The sequence below is a fragment of the Dendropsophus ebraccatus genome, chromosome 9 (genome assembly GCF_027789765.1).
Source record: "Dendropsophus ebraccatus isolate aDenEbr1 chromosome 9, aDenEbr1.pat, whole genome shotgun sequence".
Lineage (NCBI taxonomy): Eukaryota > Metazoa > Chordata > Amphibia > Anura > Hylidae > Dendropsophus > Dendropsophus ebraccatus.
In genome coordinates, this window is record NC_091462.1 from 96,687,850 (window position 1) to 96,707,708 (window position 19,859).

Consider the following 19,859-nt stretch of genomic DNA (forward strand, 5'->3'; position numbering starts at 1 on the left):
TGAGATAGTTTTTTCGTCACATATGACACTTAATAATAGTAGCAAAATTTGGTCACTACTTTGTGTATTTTTTGTGAAAAACATCAAAATATCATGAAAAATTTGAAAATTTTGCATTTTATGAACTTCTGAAATTCTCTGCTTCTAAAAAAGGAAGTCATAGCACATAAATTAGTTACTAAATCACATTACCAATATGTCCTCTTTTTTCTGGCATAATTTGGGAAACATATTTTACTTTTTTAGGGTGTTACGGGGCTTAGAAATTTATGAGCAAATTATCACATTTTGTGAAAATTTCCAAAACTGATTTCTTTTAGGGACCAGTTCTTTTTTTAAATGGATTTAGAAGGCTTGTATACTGGAAACCCCCATAAGTGACCCCATTTTGGAAACTAGACACCTTAAAGAATTAATCTAGGGGTATAATGAGCATTTTAACCCTACATGGGCTGAAGGAAAGTATTCACAATTCGGCCGTAAAAAAATAGAAAATTTTAATTTTCAAATAATATATACGTTTAGATTAAAGTTTCTCATTTTAAAAAGGAACATGAGAAAAAAAGCACCCCAAAATTTGTAACGCAGGTTCTCCTGAATACAACGGTACCCCATATGTGGGCGTAAACCACTGTATGGGCACACAGCGGGCTCAGAAGGGAAGGAACGCCAATTAGCTTTTTTAATGCAGATTTTGCTGAAGAAGTTTCTGAGCGCCAGGTGCGTTTGCAGAGCCCCTGTAGTGTCCGCAGAATAGAATCCCCCCAAAAGTCACCCCATTTTCGAAAGTACACCCCTCAAAGAATTCATCTTTGGGTAGGATGAGCATTTTGACCCCACAGGCATTAGAGGAAAGTATTCAAAATTAGACAGTAAAAATGAAAAACACGAATTTTTCCAATAATATGTTTGTTTAGTTTGAAATTTCTCAATTTCAAGAGGAACAAGAGAAAAAAAGTACCACAAAATTTGTAATGCAGGTTCTCCTGAATACAACGGTACCCCATATGTGGGCGTAAACCACTGTATGGGCACACAGCAGGGCTCAGAAGAAAAGGAGCGCCAATTAGCTTTTTCAATGCAGATTTTGCTGAAGAAGTTTTTGAGCGCCAGGTGCATTTGCAGTGCCCCTGTAGCGTCCGCAGAAGAGAAACCCCCCAAAAGTCACACCATTTTGGAAAGTACCCCCTCAAAGAATTCATCTTGGGGTGTGGTGACCATTTTGACCCCACAGGTATTAGAGGAAAGTATTTAAAATTAGACAGTAAAAATGAAAAACTTGAATTTTTCCAATAATATGTTTGTTTAGTTTTAAATTTCTCAATTTCACAAGGAACATGAGAGAATCCGCACCAAAAATTTGTAACGCAGGTTCTTCTGAGTACAACGGTACCCCATATGTGGGCATAAACCACTGTATGGCCACACAGGAGGGCTCAGAAGGAAGGGAGCGCCAATTAGCATTTTCAGTTCAGATTTTGCTGAAGTAGTTTCTGAGCGCCAGGTGCGTTTGCAGAGCCCCTGTAGTGTCCACAGAGGAGAACCCCCCCAAAAGTCACCCCATTTTGGAAAGTACACCCCTCAAAGAATTCAACTTGGGGTGTGGTGACCATTTTGACCCCACAGGTAGGGCTCAGAAGCAAAACCGCAGCTAGTAATAGTTATTAGAATAGCGCAGTTACTAAAATACAACCTGGGGTGGTCACGGGCAACCTGGGGTGGTCACGGGCAACCTGGTGTGGTTATGGGCAACCTGGGGTGGTTATGGGCAACCTGCGGTGGTTACAGACAATCTGGGGTGGTTACGGGCAACGTGGGGTGGTTACGGGCAACGTGGGGTGGTAACGGGCAACGTGGGGGGGTTACGGGCAACGTGGGGTAGTTACGGATAAACTGAAGTGCTTATAGGTAATCTGGGATGGGTAACTGTAATTTGGGGTCGTTACAGGCAATCTGGCGTGGTTACGGGCAATCTGGAGAGGGTCACTGGCCATTTGGGGTGGTTATAGGCAATGTGCGGTGGTTATAGGCAACGTGCGGTGGTCAGAGGCAACGTGCGGTGGTCAGAGGCAACGTGCGGTGGTTAGAGGCAACGTGCGGTGGTCAGAGGCAATGTGCGGTGATTACGTGCAATCTGGGGGGTTACGGGCAAACGGGGCTGATTACGCACCATCTGGAGGGGGTCACTGGCAATTCGGGGTGGTTACGGTAAACATGTGCTGGTTACAGGCAACATGCGGTGGTTATGGGCAACGTGCGGTGGTTATGGGTAATGTGTGGTGGTTATGGGCAACGTGCGGTGGTTATGGGCAACGTGCGGTGGTTAGAGGCAATGTGCGGTGGTTACGTGCAATCGGGGGGGTTACAGGCAATCGGGGCTGATTACGCACCATCTGGAGGGGTCACTTGCAATTCGAGGTGGTTACGGTCAACATGTGGTGGTTACAGGCAACATGCGGTGGTTATGGGCAACGTGCGGTGGTTATGGGTAATGTGTGGTGGTTATGGGCAACGTGCGGTGGTTATGGGCAACGTGCGGTGGTTAGAGGCAACGTGCGGTGGTTAGGGGCAACGTGCGGTGGTTAGGGGCAACGTGCGGTGGTTAAGGGCAACGTGCGGTGGTTAGGAGCAACGTGCGGTGGTTAGGGGCAACGTGCGGTGGTTAGAGGCAACGTGCGGTGGTTAGGGGCAACGTGCGGTGGTTAGGGGCAACGTGCGGTGGTTAGAGGCAACGTGCGGTGGTTAGGGGCAACGTGCGGTGGTTAGGGGCAACGTGCGGTGTTAGGGGCAACGTGTGGTGGTTAGGGGCAACGTGCGGTGGTTATGGGCAACGTGCGGTGGTTATGGGCAACGTGCGGTGATTACGTGCAATCTGGCGTGATTACGGGCAACCTGGGGCAGCCTCCGGTGGCGGAGAGCATGGGGCTTTGATCATTTATTCATTTCCATCCCTGAGAACAAACATCGTTTGTTCGTAGGGATGGGGGTGGCCATCTTGGATGTGATGGCCGCCCGGGGAGGGGAGGGTTAGTGATCGTCCACTAGGGGGGCTGATCTGTTGTGGCAGGGAGGTATGGGGTAATTAGGTTAATTTATTCTGCCACGCTTCAACCAACTGTCTATGTCTAGATCGTAAAATGGGGAAGTGTCGGCCGTAAGGAAATCACACCAACAACCAGTTTGGTCCAAGTTCCATATACACTTCTCTTTATTACTTCCTTGATCCATACATTTATACGGTAGAATATAGGGGTGGTTACAATATAACATTATTACATTCCTCTTTGATCTAATTGGATTACACCAAATCTCTATTAATTTATGCATTTTCTACTGCGTAGTTTAGGCCGTTAGACTCTTATGGTAGTAACGTTTTCTATCTTCACATATCTTCTGGACGTGACTTCCTCTAGCTTCCTCTGCAAACCACCAGCATACCATTCTTTGTCCAGGACAGGAACCATTAATCTTCCATGTGAAGGCTTTGCCTTGCATAAGCAGTTACGAGCTACTAGTATATATATATATATCTGAAGCAGTTTGTTAAGAATTATATATTGTAATGAAAATCACGTGTTAGTATACATTGTAGATTTAAATGTTTCTCTTATAAGGGTCATCCCCTGACCTCCATACTTGACAGTCCCCCCTAGAAACATTGAAATCACTTAATCACCCATTAGAATAACCTTTTCCCTTGTTTTCCCTAAAAACTAGTAGTCTTGAGCCTTTGTAGCTGTCTCATGGTGAGGGTTGGGGAGTAGGGGTATTTCACCCAGCTACTGGAGTTTGTGTTCCTAACAAACACCACCTCCTTCCACTGGGGCTTAGTCACCATGAGAGTCTACCCTTCCCTTATCTATCCCTAATTAAGTTGTAAGTCTAGGTTATTCTTTATCATATAGGTGATTCAAAGGGAACCTGTCAGGCCCTGGGTTGCTCAGTAATAACTCTCATTGGGAGAACCATGGGTTGCTCGGTAATAACTCTCATTGGGGGAGCTCCTTCTGTACTATCCTCCTCCATACAGGTGAAATTATCTTCCCCCAGATAAGGAAAGACTGGAGTAACCTCATCCAAACCCTTAGACAACATCTTCTTGACACAAGGGATTACACAGATCACCATGATTAACAAGGCCAGTAAAACTACTCCTAGCACCGTGCCCACCTGTGCTAGCCACTTCTGCCACCCGCTCATCCAAGAGAAGTACTGGTCCCATGGGTCTGTTATGCCAGCATTCCTCTTTAGCTCTTCAGATATGTTGTCTAGTTTTTTAATGGCTAGGGTTACTTTACCGTTTGGACCAGTATTGTCAGGTATATAGGTGCAACAAACATCCTTGATCATTTTACATACCCCACCATTCTCTGCCAACACCATATCTAGGGCCATTCTGTTTTGGAAAGTCATAATAGATGTGGGGCCTAGTTGGTCTACCAATCCATGTAGGGCATCCCGAGTGTAATTGACAAATCTCTGTTGATTGTAATAAATATAGTTTATCCAATCCACATTCTTGTTTATGGTTATCTGAGGAAAAATTTATTCAAATCCTGCTTTCACCTGGTCCCTAGCTTTAAACTCATCTGGCACCCCCCTTGGGACTCCTATGGCATCTATGTATATGTGTGGGTCAAAGCTTCCCTTTGGGGTCAGATCAACAGTTCTCTTGTGTCTGATGGAAGAGTCAAGGGACCTTGCAATTCTAGAATGAGAAAACCTCTTCCTCTTACCATCTCCAAGGGGTATTACATGAAGTGGCATTAGGGCCTTGGCTGGTGCACATTCCCCTGTCCAATTACCTTCAAGTTTGGGTCTTATTTTCATATCCCCACAGATCCAGAACACATCAGCTACTGATTGGACCTGGTTCAGGAGTTGGTCTCTGGTTACGTTACTGTAACTTCCACAATAGCCTGGTTCAAACTTACCCAGGTTTCTACCCTCCCCTTTGCTCACGAAGCATGTGTAGTTACCAGGGTATATTGTAATTCCCTGGCTTCGGGTGGGTGCTTGTGTGATTATGGGATATTTTACTTTCCAAGTCTCACAAATCGGGTTGTTAGTAGTACTGTTGGTGAACAGGCTGAGGAAACATTGTTCTAAAGCTGGGTCTAGATGTAGGGGAACTGACCCAAGGTGTGGGCGGGCACTAGAGCATACATAACAGTTTGATTAGTTGTATTGTGCTGCGGTGTATTTCATCCATTCTAACCAATAGTTGGTATCACTGTATCCTGTCTCTACTGCATATACCTCTTCTACCGTGGGGTCTGAGATAGCTACCATCTCATTATACATTTGCATGTGGGATTTGGCTAAATGTATTATATCCGTTGTTTGTTTCTCCTCTGTTCTCCACTCTGGAGAATGGAACATGTCCTTCAGCTTGATCCCTGCCTTATAACCAGATGCCATTCCCCCATATCCACCTATAATATATGTTCCTGCATCATTAGCACTGGGGTTCTCTATGGTTATAACTAGTTTCACCTTCTTCTTCTTAACACACAGTGGTTTGAGTAAGGTCAGTCTATTGAGTAAGGGTTTCCCATTCTTGTCTTTCCTCTGTAGTATAGCTTCTGGTCTATATCCCCAATCAGTGTCTCCAGTGTTCCATCCCACTGCCCCCCAGGAATCGCAATGTGGACCCCAATAGTTATCACCAGTAACACACATATACCACACAGTCCCCTCATCGAATGTCATTCCCCTGGGTAGATTAAAATTGACCTTAAAAGTTGCTATATGGGTGTTGGATGAATTATACCAGAGAGTAATGAACTCCTCATCTTGTGTAATGGCTACCTCTGCTGTCCCCCAACCCACCCAGGCAGAACACATTATAAAAAGGATAAAGACGTCTTTCATGGTGATGGACTGGTGGGTGACACCTTCTTGCAGTGAGAGGCGTGTATCCAGGTGGTTTTCCCTTCAAGTTTCACAGAGGTTGGAGACACCAAAAGCACTTGGTATGGGCCTTCAAATCTAGGTTCCAGAGCGTCTCTGACGTGCTTTTTCACAACCACAAAGTCACCTGGTTGGAGGGAATGAGTGCTCTGGTCAGATTCTGGATCTGGAATAGAGGAGAAAACTGCAGCATGTGTTACTTTCAATTCACTGCACAGGTTTACAACATACTTCACAAGATTATCATTCCCCGCCTTCAACTGTTGTGGGTAATATGCCCCAAGCCTAGCAGGACCCCCAAATAGAATTTCATACGGGGTTAGACCGGTGGGCTGCCTAGGGGTATTCCTGACAGAGTAGAGGGCAATAGGTAGGATCTCAGGCCATGGGAGGGATAACTCTCTGCTCGCTTTTAGAATTTTATTTTTTAGTGTGGCATTCATTCTTTCTACCTTTCCACTACTTTGAGGGTGATAGGGGGTATGTAAGCCTAAGTCTGCCCCTATCATCTTCCAGATCTCCCTAGTCACATCTGCAATAAAAGCTGGGCCTTGGTCATAGTTACATAGTTACATAGTTACATAGTTAATACGGTTGAAAAAAGACACATGTCCATCAAGTTCAACCAAGGAGGGGATGGATACAGGGAAGGGGGAGAGATGATAGGTTCTATACATATGCATTTATATTATTTTGCTCTAAGAACTTGTCTAGGCTGGTTTTGAAGCCCTCTACTGTTTTTGCTGTGACCAGATCCTGTGGTAGACTGTTCCACAGATTCACAGTTCTCATGGTAAAGAAGGCTTGTCGCCTCCGGAGATTGAACCTTTTTTTCTCCAGGCGGAGGCAGTGCCCTCTTGTCCTTTGAGGGGGTTTTACCTGGAACATCTTTTCCCCATATCTCTTGTAGGGGCCATTTATATATTTAAATAAGTTAATCATATCTCCCCTTAAACGTCTCTTCTCCAGACTAAACAAATGTAATTCTTTTAATCTCTCCTCATAACTAAGATGCTCCATTCCCCTTATTAGTTTAGTTGCCCGTCTTTGTACCCTCTCCAGCTCTAGAACATCCTTTTTATGAATCGGGTTCCAAAACTGGACGGCATACTCCAGATGAGGCCGCACCAAAGCTTTATAAAGCGGTAATATTATATCCCTGTCCCGAGAGTCCATGCCTGTTTTAATGCATGACAATATCCTGCTGGCCTTAGAAGCAGCTGACTGACATTGTGTACTGTTCTGTAGTCTATTATCTACAAGTACACCCAGATCCTTCTCCATCAGTGACTCTCCCAGAGTAACTCCCCCCAGGACATATGATGCATGTGGGTTATTAGTACCCAGGTGCATAACTTTACATTTATCCACATTGAACCTCATTTGCCAAGTGGACGCCCAAACACTCAGAGTGTCTAAGTCATCCTGTAACATCTGCACATCCTCCATAGACTGTACTGTACTACAAAGCTTGGTGTCATCTGCAAAGATAGAAACATTGCTGTTAATTCCATTCTCAATATCATTAATAAACAAGTTAAACAGAAGAGGGCCCAGTACTGACCCTTGGGGTACACCACTTATTACCGGGGACCATTCGGAGTAGGAATCATTGACCACCACTCTCTGGGTACGATTATTAAGCCAGTTTTCAATCCAGTTACACATTAAATTTTCCAAACCAATAGACTTTAACTTACCCATCAGAGGTCCATGAGGAACTGTGTCAAACGCTTTTGCAAAATCCAGGTACACTATATCCACAGCCGCGCCGCCATCCAGGCTTCTACTTACCTCTTCATAGAAACATATTAGGTTGGTTTGACAGCTTCTGTCCTTAGTAAAACCATGCTGGTTATCACTTATAATACTATTAGCCACTACATATTCCTGGATGTAGTCCCTTATAAGCCCCTCAAATAGTTTCCCCACAATGGACGTTAAGCTTACGGGTCTATAGTTACCTGGGGAAGTTCGAGAGCCCTTTTTGAAGATCGGCACTACATTTGCCTTACGCCAGTCCCTCGGCACAATACCAGTAAGCAAAGAATCACGGAATATTTCATACAAGGGTAGTGAAATTACAGAACTGAGTTCCCTAAGAACTCTGGGGTGCAATCCATCAGGCCCTGGAGCTTTGGTTACATTGAGTTTGTTTAATTTATCTTGGACCATATCTATAGTAAACCAGTTCAGTACATTACATGTGTTAGCAGCACTGGCCCCACCCACCTCAGTACTGGCCCCACCCACCACAGCTCCATCCTCTTTTGTATATACAGAACTGAAGAACCCATTAAGTAACTCAGCTTTCTCCTGATCCCCAGTTATTAATTCCCCGTCGCCATTATTTAGGGGTCCTACATGCTCTGACCTTGGTTTTTTTGCATTAATATATTTGAAGAATTTTTTGGGGTTTCTTTTGCTTTCTATAGCTACCAGCCTTTCATTGTGAATTTTTGCTGCTTTTATTACATTTTTACAGGTTTTGTTGACTTCTTTGTAATGTTTAAGTGCTACAGCTGACCCCTCTGATTTATATTTTTTGAATGCCCCTTTTTTCTCATTTATAGCCCTTCTAACCTCGGTTGTAAGCCATGTGGGATTGGATTTTAACCGTTTATATTTGTTACCCATAGGAATATATTTGGCAGTACAGTTATTTAATGTGGATTTGAAGATTTCCCATTTATTAGCTGTATCCGTATGTGACAGCAGCCGCTCCCAGTCTATGCCCTGAAGTTCTGCCCTTAACCCAGGAAAATTGGCCCTTTTAAAATTAAGAGTTTTTGCCCTCCCAACATGCTTTTCTTTTCTACACTTTAAGCTAAAAGTCACTATATTGTGGTCACTATTACCCAGGTGTTCATGGACAGTGACATCCCCAACCAGCTCAGCGTTGTTAGAAATAACCAGATCCAACAAGGCATCACTTCTAGTTGGCTCCTCCACAAACTGGCCCAGAAAATTATCCTGCAGGAGGTTAAGAAATTCCCTCCCCTTTGTGGTTTTAGCTGAACCGTGACCCCAATCTATATCTGGGTAGTTGAGGTCCCCCATTATCACTACTGTTCCCTCCCGGGCAGCCCGCTCTATTTGTCTATTCAACTGGCCATCTACCTCCTCAGTAATGTTGGGGGGTCTATAGATTACACCAAGAATAATTTTTTCACTCTTTACCTCCTTCTGTAGTTCTACCCATAATGCTTCCACATCATCACAGTCATCTCCCACTATTGCATCTTTTACACTCACTTTAATATCATTTCTGACATACAGACATACTCCTCCTCCCCTTCTGCCCACCCGGTCCCTTCTGAACAACGTAAATCCCTGAATATTGACAGCCCAGTCATGTGAGGAGTCCAGCCATGTCTCAGTCACACCAACCACATCAATGGACTCCTCCAGAACCAAGGCCTCCAGCTCCCCCATCTTGCTGGCTAGACTTCTGGCATTAGTAACCATACACTTTATATTACCATCGAGTTTAACCGCTTCATTATAAGAAATGGGATTTATTACTGTGCTATGGCTACAATCATCCTCACTGTTCATCCGCAACATTTGGATCTCCCTATCCACTGGTCTTATCCTCCCCCCACAGGACCCTTCTCCTCCCTCCTCATTGTTCTGTCCCCTCTCTAACCTATCTGCCACTACATTACATACTTCATTGTCCTCCCTCCACATCCCTGGTCGCTTTCAATAACTTCTGGAACTCCAAACCTACAGACTAGGTTGGTCAAAAGTCTTTTCACAGTAAGTTTGGCTGTCATGTTAACAACTGGGTAGGCCTCCGTCCATCCTGAGAACATGTCCACCACCACTAGGACATACTTGTATCTTCCACTCTTTGGTAGTTCCATGTGGTCAATCTGGATCCTCTGGAAAGGATATAGCGGTTTAGCCAAGTGTTTCTTGGGAGTATGCACTGTCCCCCCTGGATTGCAAGTCTTGCAGATGTCACAACTCTTAGCATAGGTAGCTGCTGTGATAGACATTCCAGGTGCCAGGTAAAACTTAGTGATGGTGGAAATCATCTGGTTCTTCCCTCTGTGGGTGACTCCATGGGCCCACTGCACCACTGCTAGGAACAATGTTCTTGGTAGACAGAGTCTCTTGTCTTTTCTCCAGAATCCATCTTCTTGCATCTTAGCACCTTGTTTTTCCCACTCCTTCTTTTCTTCTGGACCTATCTGGGACTGGAATTGCTTCAACAGAGTAATTCCTGGATTGGGTATATCTTCTTCTTCTCCGGCTTCATCTTCTTTTTCCCTCCCTGCTCTTGTTAGCACGTGTATAGCAACTTCTGCTTCCTCTCGAACTTCTGGGAGAAGTGCTGCAGCCTTTGCTGCCAGATCTGCTCTGTAGTTGCCCTTGGCTTCTTCTGTCTCTGTTCTTCCATGGGCTTTAATCTTCAGGATGGCTACTTGAGCCGGTAGATGGAGAGCTTCCATCAAAGTCTTCACGGCTTTGTGGTTCTTGATGGGCGTTCCACTAGCTGTCTGGAAACCTCGCAAGGCCCATTTCAGGCCAAAGTCATGCGCTATTCCATGCGCGTAGGCTGAGTCTGTGTAGATATTGGCAGTCTTCCCTTCCACTAGCTTGCAGGCTTCGGTCAGGGCCCTAAGTTCAGCTTCCTGGGCCGACATGTGGGAAGGAAGGGAGCTTGCCATCACAGTTTCTGATAAGGTGACCACAGCAAATCCTGTATGGAACTGCCCTCTTTCATCCGCGTACCTTGAGCCATCCGTGAAGAGAATATAGTCAGGATTGTCCAGTGCTGAAGTAGAAACATTTGATAGACGTGAAGTCTCATCTTCCATCTGCTGGACACAATCATGTTCTGGATAATAATCTTCCTCTGCAGGGTAGTCTTCATCCCTGTGAGATGCAGCACTATTGCCTTCAATAGGATCACATTCCCCCCTTGAGAGAGGAAGCAGAGTTGCAGGGTTCAGAATTGTACATCTTTGCAGTGTGACGTTTTCAGGCAAGAGGAGAGAACTTTGCAGGCGTGGCTTGCGCTGCATAGACAAATGAGGTTGTTGAGACAATTTCAGAATGGCTTGTAAATTATGTGGTGCCAAAATAGTAACAGGATGTCCCAAGATGAGATCAGCTGTTTTGTCGAGAAGTGCTTTTGCTGCAAGAACAGCCCTGAGGCAGGTGGGTGCTGCTCTAGCCACTGGGTCCAATCTGCAAGAGTAATATCCAAGAGGCCGTGTTCTTCCACCATGTTTCTGGGCCAATACTCCTGAAGCATGACCATTGTTCTCAGAGATGAAAAGGAAGAATGGTTGAGTATAATCTGGTATCCCCAAGGCAGGGGCTTGTAAAATAAGATTCTTAAGTTCATAGAAACAGTTCATAGCCTCTATGGGAAGACTATGTGAGTCCTTGATGTCAGAAAAGGAGTCATAAAGCGGTTGCATCAAAGCCGAAGCGTTTGGAATCCATTGGCGGCAGTATGTAATCATTCCAAGAAATGCTTGCAGTTGGGTCAGAGTCTGGGGTGGCTTGATCTCTGCCACTGCCTTCTTGCGGTCTTCCGTAAGGTGTTTGGTTCCACTTGAGATACAATGTCCTAGGAAAACAACTTTTTCACTGCACCACTGCAGTTTTGACTGTGACACCTTGCAGTTAATGGAGGCCAGGTGCTGAAGTAGGCTGATAGAATGATCTTCACAAACAAAGGCATTCGGGGCACATAAGAGTAGATCATCAACATACTGGAGGAGAACCACATCCGGGTGTGCCAAAATCCATGGTTGTAAGCATGTCTGCAGTGCTTGAGTGAATTGGTTTGGAGAGTTCTGTGCTCCCTGGGGCATTCTTGTCCAGGTGTACTGTTTCCCGCGATAAGTGAACGCGAAAAGGTATCTTGAAGATTCTTCCAGAGGAACGCTGAAGAAAGCATTTGTAAGATTGATTACTGTGAAACAAGCAGCAAAAGGAGGTATTTGGGAGAGGAGGGTGTTAGGGTTCGGAACCACTGGGGCTTCAAGGACAGTAGCAGCATTCACAGCTCTGAGATCTTGAACCAAACGGTATTTCTCAGGTTCACCTTGTGCAGTCCTCTTCTTGACAGGAAATAAGGGTGTATTGGCAGGTGACATGCACGGGATAAGCACACCATTCCTTAGGAAGGTGGAAATCTGTCCTTCCAGAGCCTGTTCTTGACCAGCTTTCAAGGGGTATTGAGGTAGGTGGGGTGGTAATGCACCTTCTTTTAGGAAGATACGTACCGGGGTGACATGAAGTAGGCCAATATCATCAGGGCCTGTGGCCCATAAACCATGTGGGATTCGGGGTAGTACTCTTGGAGGGATATGTTTCTGGCAAGGAAGGACTAGGAGTGTGTGTATGGCTTGTAAGGCACATACCTCTTCAGTGGTAGGAGTATTTTCGAGGTCTAGATACATTCCAGATGAATCAAATCGGATAGTTGCTCCCATCTTCTGTAAAAGGTCAGCTCCCAGTAAGTTGGTTGGGCATGAAGGAGAAACAAGAAGTCTTGACAGTATACTCTGGTGTCCAACAGGTACTGGATAGGTAAGGCGAGTTTTGGTAGGTTGTCCGTCAACTCCCACACATGATATATAGTCAGGAGAGAGGTTGACTCCTGGTGGGATATCCAAGGTTTTTAAAACTGATCTGGCTGCACCCGTGTCCACTAGAAAAGGGATTTCATGACCATTTACTGGAAGTTTAACTGTTAAAACAGGGCCAGATTGATAAGAAAGGTCTTTGTCCGGCAGGTTAGTAAAAACAGTAGACACAGGCTTGCCAAGTTCCTATGCATCAGGGTAAAACCAGTCCTGAGGAGGAGGAGGAAATGATTGTTGATCAAGTTGGTTCTGTTGTGATCTCTGAGGTTGACGCCCCTGGCCTGGGGGTCGATTATATCCTTGGTGGCGGTCATGCTGGGCCATATTCTGTTGTCCCATGTTCATGTTGGAGAATCCTCGGGTTGGTGGGTAACCTTGCTGAGTTTGAAGATGCTGTGCGAAAAAGAGACGGCATTGCTTCCTAATATGGCCTAGTTTGCCACAAAAATAGCAAGCAGGTTTAGGCTTTTGGGGCCTATTGTTGTTATTGGGCATCTGTTGTTGTCTGCCAGGGAAAGGACTTCCTGGATAGAGTTGAGCTGGCTGATTATACATAATCCCCTCCACTCTTGAGGCATTGTTAGCACGAGGGTTTTGTGTTTGTTGGAAAACAGCCACATTATTATCAGTCAGTCTTTGAGGGGCATGCTTAATCTGTTGCTTTTCAATAGCTTTAGAAATGAGCAAGACTTGGCTGTGGGGTAGTTCTATATACTCAGGGCGAGTTTCCTCCAATTTCCTCCTAATGGGGTCAAGAAGGCCTTTGACAAAAGATTCCACAAAAAGGGTGTGCTGGTGTTTGACCTTCATATCAAATCCCTGGTCTTGGAAGAGTGCCAACATCCTAGCATAGTACTTTTCCACTGTCTCAGCGGGTTCCTGAGATGTGTCAGCCACACTGACAGAGGAGTCAGCCAGTCTATCTTTGGCCCATTTAAGAAGTCTACGGCAAAACTCTTCACCCGAGGGATAGCTGAGGGTATCTAACATCCCATTCTCCACTAATGCTGACCTGATAATAGGCCAAAAGGAGTCTCCTACCTTGATACTGGTAATATTAGCTAGATCCTGCCAGTTGACGGAGTAGGTTTTCTGCACTTCATTGAGTCTACGGTAAAAAGGCATTGGGTGTTTCTCAGGATCAGGCAACTGGCTCAATAAATTATTAATTTCAGCAGGGTTGAAAGGAACATACTTGGGTTTCTCTTGGTGTGTTAAAATGGGTTGTACTGAGGAAAATGGTGATGGTGGTGTATTGGCAATTGGTGGTGGTGGTGGAAGCGGTAATGAGTCAAATGAAATCAACGGTTGAGGAGGAGGAGGAGGATCCAGACCTGGAAGGAGGTCATCACTAAATGGATTATGTCTCGATAAGGGTATCATCCCGGTTGAGTTTCCCTGCGTAGTGGGGAGAGGATAATCTGTACACATGTACTGCCAAGTTTCTGCAAGTAAGTCAGCTATATATGAGTCTTGAACTACGATCTTAATAAGCCGTAGCGTGTGGATGGGGCCAAAATCTCGTATTGCAGATAATATTGTCTCACAACAAGGCTTCTCGGGAAACCCAAATAGTCCAGCACAGATAAGTGGTAATGACAGTGAGGTTAATTCTTTAACCTTGACATTCTGGAGTACATTGTGTATTGTCTGTCTCAGTAAGCGGGCAGCTTCTTCATGAACATAATCTCTGTATATGGGGCCTACTGCATGTAGAATGACCCTACATTTCAGGTTGTAACCTGGAGTTGTCACTACTCCTGTCACTGGTAGGTAAGCACCCTGTCGGCATGCAAGGATGTCATCACAGTCTAACTGTATCTCCTTACCACCGTGCTTTACTATCTGTTTAGCCACACCTCCATTGTGCTTGAGGGCATTAGCTGGATTCACTAAGGCCTCTGTATCCTGATGTACCACATCACCTATGCCTATGACCAAGTTGGTCTTGAGATCCCATAACTTGGTAGAAAATACTGGAGTGAAAGGTATCGGGTTAAATTTCACTCTATTAGGTCCCTCAGACCTTCTAGTGGTAGTGTGGCGTGGGGTTATTGGATGATATGAGTCAACTGATACACGTTCATCCTTGAAACCAAAACCTGGGGAAGGCTGGTGTCTAGTCCTAAGTGACCCGCGTTCAACTGGCTCGGGGGCAGATTTCCCTTCTCCATCACTCTGGTATGGAGATTCCTCCTTAAGTCTGATAGGGGTGTTATGGAATTGCTGAATTGTAGCTGCAGGTACTTTATCAAACTCATGAGACTGTGGACTGAATGGGGCACTTGATGCTCGCTGTGGTGATAAGATCATAATGGGAGCGGCACCTGGGGTGGGTACATAGTATGCTCCAGAGGCAGTCAATAAGGGATATAGATTAGGAGCGCTGCTGTCCGGAAGGGTGGGTTTGGGTATAGCAATATGGCTGCCGGAAGTAGGCTGTTCCCCTTGGGTGGATGGGGAGGAGCTGGGAGTCCCAATATGGCTGTCCGCAGTTACAGCAGTGTCACTAGGTGGGGCAGATTGGGCGGTTCTACATTCAGGGGCTGGATTTGGGCGTCCCCTTCCACAACTACTGCAATATTCAGCAGAGGGTGGATTCTGCTGATGGCAATGTGGACACTCCCAACATCGTGGTCCACCGTCGCCATCATGGGATATGTAATTCCCCAGACAGTACATATATGCAGTCACTTCCCCTTTTGCATTGACATATTCCACCTCCACATAATTATCTTTTGCAATTGAACATGCGGTGCGATGCCATGCCTGGGCAGACAAAAGCAAGTCATTATCCTCCAAGGTCCCTCTGTTCTCTCTAAGGGCCTTGTCCCATAGCGTAACCTGCAGTCTCCCCTTTTTATGCATCTGACAGACATCCATTAGTTTTTTCATGTTAGCCACATGTTTCTTCCCTTCTCTTCTGGTTACCAGCTCGACTGGGCTTTCATAGGTATTATTGGGAGGCTTCGATGCAAACAAGGATCGCAAGCTTTCCATCGCGTTGCGAGTTTTCCCAGGGCTCAGAGATCACGGGTGTTCCTACTCTACGCTAATACCTAGTTTGTGCAATTCAAGCACGCGACCGTAAACTCAGCAAGTGAAACACGTCTTTAAAATATCTGAAGAAACTAATCCTTGACAATATGGTCATAGGAGGCCCCCTGGAGGGGAATATAAATGTACAACAAGCTACAGAAACAAGTGTTTCCTGTCTGTTTGACTTCACCGGAAAATAGGGAAGTGAAAGTCAAACTTGAGGAAGTGTCTGGAAAGAACAGAACAGCTAACCGCAGCTGCTTAGACAAACTACTAGACTACTACTCCTATCATACGTGCTTTGTGTTACATGCAGCCACAGTGTCTGCGCTCAGAAAGAAAAAAGGGGAAAAAAGGAAGTAAGAAGTTCCACTTGCATTAAACTTTAATATTAACCCTTTAAGGACAGAGCAAATTTCGATTTTTGCGTTTTCGGTTTTTCCTCCTTGTGCATAAAAGGCCATAGCACTTGCATTTTTCCACCTAGAGACCCACATGAGCCCTTATTTTTTGCGTCACTAATTGTACTTTGCAATGACAGGCTGAATTTTTCCATAAAGTACACTGCGAAACCAGAAAAAAATTTAAAGTGTGGTGAAATTGAAAAAAAAAACGCATTTTGTTTATTTGGGGGAAATGTGTTTTTACGCCATTCGCCCTGGGGTAAAACTGACTTGTTATATATGTTCCTCAAGTCGTTACGATTAAAACGATATGTAACATGTATAACTTATATTGTATCTGATGGCCTGTAAAAAATTTAAACCATTGTCAACAAATATACAACACTTAAAATCGCTCCATTCCCAGGCTTATAGCGCTTTTATCCTTTGGTCTATGGGGCTGTGCGAGGTGTCATTTTTTGCGCCATGATGTGTTCTTTCTATCGGTACCTTGATTGCGCATATACGACTTTTTGATCGCTTTTTATTACAATTTTTCTGGATTTGATGCGACCAAAAATGCGCAATTTTGCACTTTGGGATTTTTTTGCGCTGACGCAATTTACCGTGCGAGATCAGGAATGTGATTAATTAATAGTTTGGGCGATTACGCACGCGGCGATAGCAAACATGTTTGTTTATGTATTTATTTATTTACTTTTATTTATAACCTGGGAAAAGGGGGGTGATTCAGACTTTTATTAGGGGAGGGGGATTTTTACTATTAACAACACTTTTTTTTTTACTTTTACACTTATACTAGAAGCCCCCCTGGGGGACTTCTAGTATAAGTGCTTTGATCTCTCATTGAGATCTCTGCAGCAGAGATATGCTGCAGAGATCCATGAGATAGGCACTCGTTTACTTCCGGCTGCTGCAGCCGGAAGTAAACGAGTGCCGAGCCGGGGACGGCGCCATCTTGGAGCGGTCCCCGGCCGGCTTCATTTGCGGAGATCGCTCCTCCGGGATAACATCCCGGAGGAGCGATCTCCCCACTAGACACCAGGGATGACGCTGCGTCCGGTAATCGGATGCAGCTGTCAACTTTGACAGCTGCATCCGATTACTGTATTAGCGGGCACGGCGATCGGACCGTGCCCGCTAATACCTACGGTCCCGGGCTACACGCGGCACCCGGGACCGGCGCGGTTCAGAGCGGGGCCGCCGCGCGGCCCCGCTCTGAACTCCCTTACCGGCATCAGGGCGTAAATTTACGCCCGATGTCGTTAAGGGGTTAACATACGGCCGCTCTAAACAATATCTTCAGAACTGGTCTTGCCCAGCAACACAGCCAAGGCTAATTCACTGACTTGACAGGTTATCTTGCAAACCCAAAATATCTAACAGATTCTCTTTCAAACCCCAAATTATATCAGGTTCTCTTTTAAACCTCAAATTCTATCAGGTTCTCTTCCAAACCTCAAATATGTATATCTCTGTAACACAGGTTCTCTGTCAAACCCAAAATTATCTCTATACTGACACCAGTTCTGACAAGTTAAACCACCACGTGCCTCAGAGCCCCAGTAAGAAACCCATAGACAGTTAGTTGGTTACGACAAGCTGTACGTACACAATGATACACGTACATTTACGGGTTCTCGGGACGGCACAGCGGGAGGAACACCTCGTCGCTAAGGTCACCACGGGGATCGAGCAGGTTACCCACAGACTCACACAGGACCGCCTGACACAACAGGTAAGCTACAGATTTATAAAATCAGCAGACTTACCGTTGTGGTGGAGTTGATCAGGCTCGTTCAGTCGGTCCGGGATCGTCTAGCAGGCAGCCGGGTGTCGGTCCCACGGGGTAGGCCCCCCCCTGCAGGTGCCGGCCTATTGTTCGGGCACCAGTGTCGTGGCAGGGAGGTATGGGGTAATTAGGGTAATTTATTCTGCCACGCTTCAACCAACTGTCTATGTCTAGATCGTAAAATGGGGAAGTGTCGGCCGTAAGGAAATCACACCAACAACCAGTTTGGTCCAAGTTCCATATACACTTCTCTTTATTACTTCCTTGATCCATACATTTATACGGTAGAATATAGGGGTGGTTAGAATATAACATTATTACATTCCTCTTTGATCTAATTGGATTACACCAAATCTCTATTAATTTATGCATTTTCTACTGCGTAGCTTAGGCCTTTAGACTCTTGTAGTAGTAACGTTTTCTATCTTCACATATCTTCTGGACGTGACTTCCTCTGCAAACCACCAGCATACCATTCTTTGTCCAGGACAGGAACCATTAATCTTCCATGTGAAGGCTTTGCCTTGCATAAGCAGTTACGAGCTACTAGTATATATATATATCTGAAGCAGTTTGTTAAGAATTATATATTGTAATGAAAATCACGTGTTAGTATACATTGTAGATTTAAATGTTTCTCTTATAAGGGTCATCCCCTGACCTCCATACTTGACAGTTAGGGGCAACGTGCGGTGGTTAGGGGCAACGTGCGGTGTTAGGGGCAACGTGTGGTGGTTAGGGGCAACGTGCGGTGGTTATGGGCAACGTGCGGTGATTACGTGCAATCTGGCGTGATTACGGGCAACCTGGGGCAGCCTCCGGTGGCGGAGAGCATGGGGCTTTGATCATTTATTCATTTCCATCCCTGAGAACAAACATCGTTTGTTCGTAGGGATGGGGGCGGCCATCTTGGATGTGATGGCCGCCCGGGGAGGGGAGGGTTAGTGATCGGCCACTAGGGGGGCTGATCTGGGGTCTGAGTTATACATTTTCATCTCCCCCCACCGTGGATTCCACCGTAATAGCAGCGATCCGCCGGTATCGGGGGACGAGGGGGGGGCGGGGGACACATTAGAAGTTGCGGCGGGAGGAGGCAACGTTCTGCAGCCTCCTCCCGCCGCCCGATCGGCGGGAGGACATTGAATCTCCCCATAGACGCTGCGGTCGCATTGACCGCGGCGTTTATGGGGTTAACTGCCCGTGGGGAGCGCGGCTCCCCTCCGGGTAGTGGCAGCGGGAGGATGCTATGTGACATAGCCTCCTCCCACTGCCCGATCACCATTAGGGACAGCGGGGGGAGGCAGGGAAGCCATGACGTTTGGGGAACGTCATGTTGCGGGAAATACTTGTTTTACATGACGTTCCCCAAACGTCATTTTGCGTCAAGGGGTTAAAGATACCCCCCTTTTCGCCAGAGTTAGCCTTTAACCCTTTGAGATATAGACTATAGTCTTCACTGTTCTACACCTGGATGTGGTTTAATGCCATCTATATGGCTGCATTATATTGCTGTATGTTATTATTTACTTGATTTGGTTCTGTATTACCCTAATTAACACGTTTACCATGGCCTACAAGTATATATATATATCTAAACTGTTGGTCAGAGCCCCACTTTTCTGATTTAGAGCTATAGGTACCACTGGAGAGAGCTTACTGTGTCATCACTGTGTTCAATGTATGCAGTAAGCTCTTGAGCTCCCCCTAGTGGTGATTTTAATCAGCCAGAAAGTCATGATTTAAGTCTATGTCTATGAGGGTATTTGGAGCTCAGTATTAAAAGACAAGACTCATAGTAACATAATATTTAGCTAGAAGCCATCAGTGCAGAATTTTAGACCTATTCTGATCAATTCTGACCTAGAACCCACAATACTGTATGAACTGTTTTAACCTGCTTGCCTAGGAAATGACTGGGTCATGCCCGTACCCATGACCTTATAATTTGACGTTACCTGTAAAGTTACACAGTCCACTGGAGCATGGCCCAGGTAGTAAATGACCCCCACCTGATGATGTCACCAGATTGCTTTGGTTGTTATGGACATATAGAGATTATTATTATTATTTTAATTATTATTATTATAGAGATTATTG

The 19,859-nt window shown here is 45.4% G+C and overlaps 1 long non-coding RNA gene across 1 annotated transcript; it reads right to left on the reverse strand.

The window, feature by feature from the left end:
- Positions 1-3,179: 3,179 nt before the first annotated feature.
- On the reverse strand, positions 3,180-18,213 carry LOC138801284 (uncharacterized). The gene is made up of 2 exons (XR_011364594.1): positions 17,599-18,213; positions 3,180-6,079 (listed from the first exon to the last, which is right to left on the reverse strand). It is a non-coding gene; the product is annotated as an uncharacterized lncRNA (long non-coding RNA).
- Positions 18,214-19,859: the final 1,646 nt, after the last annotated feature.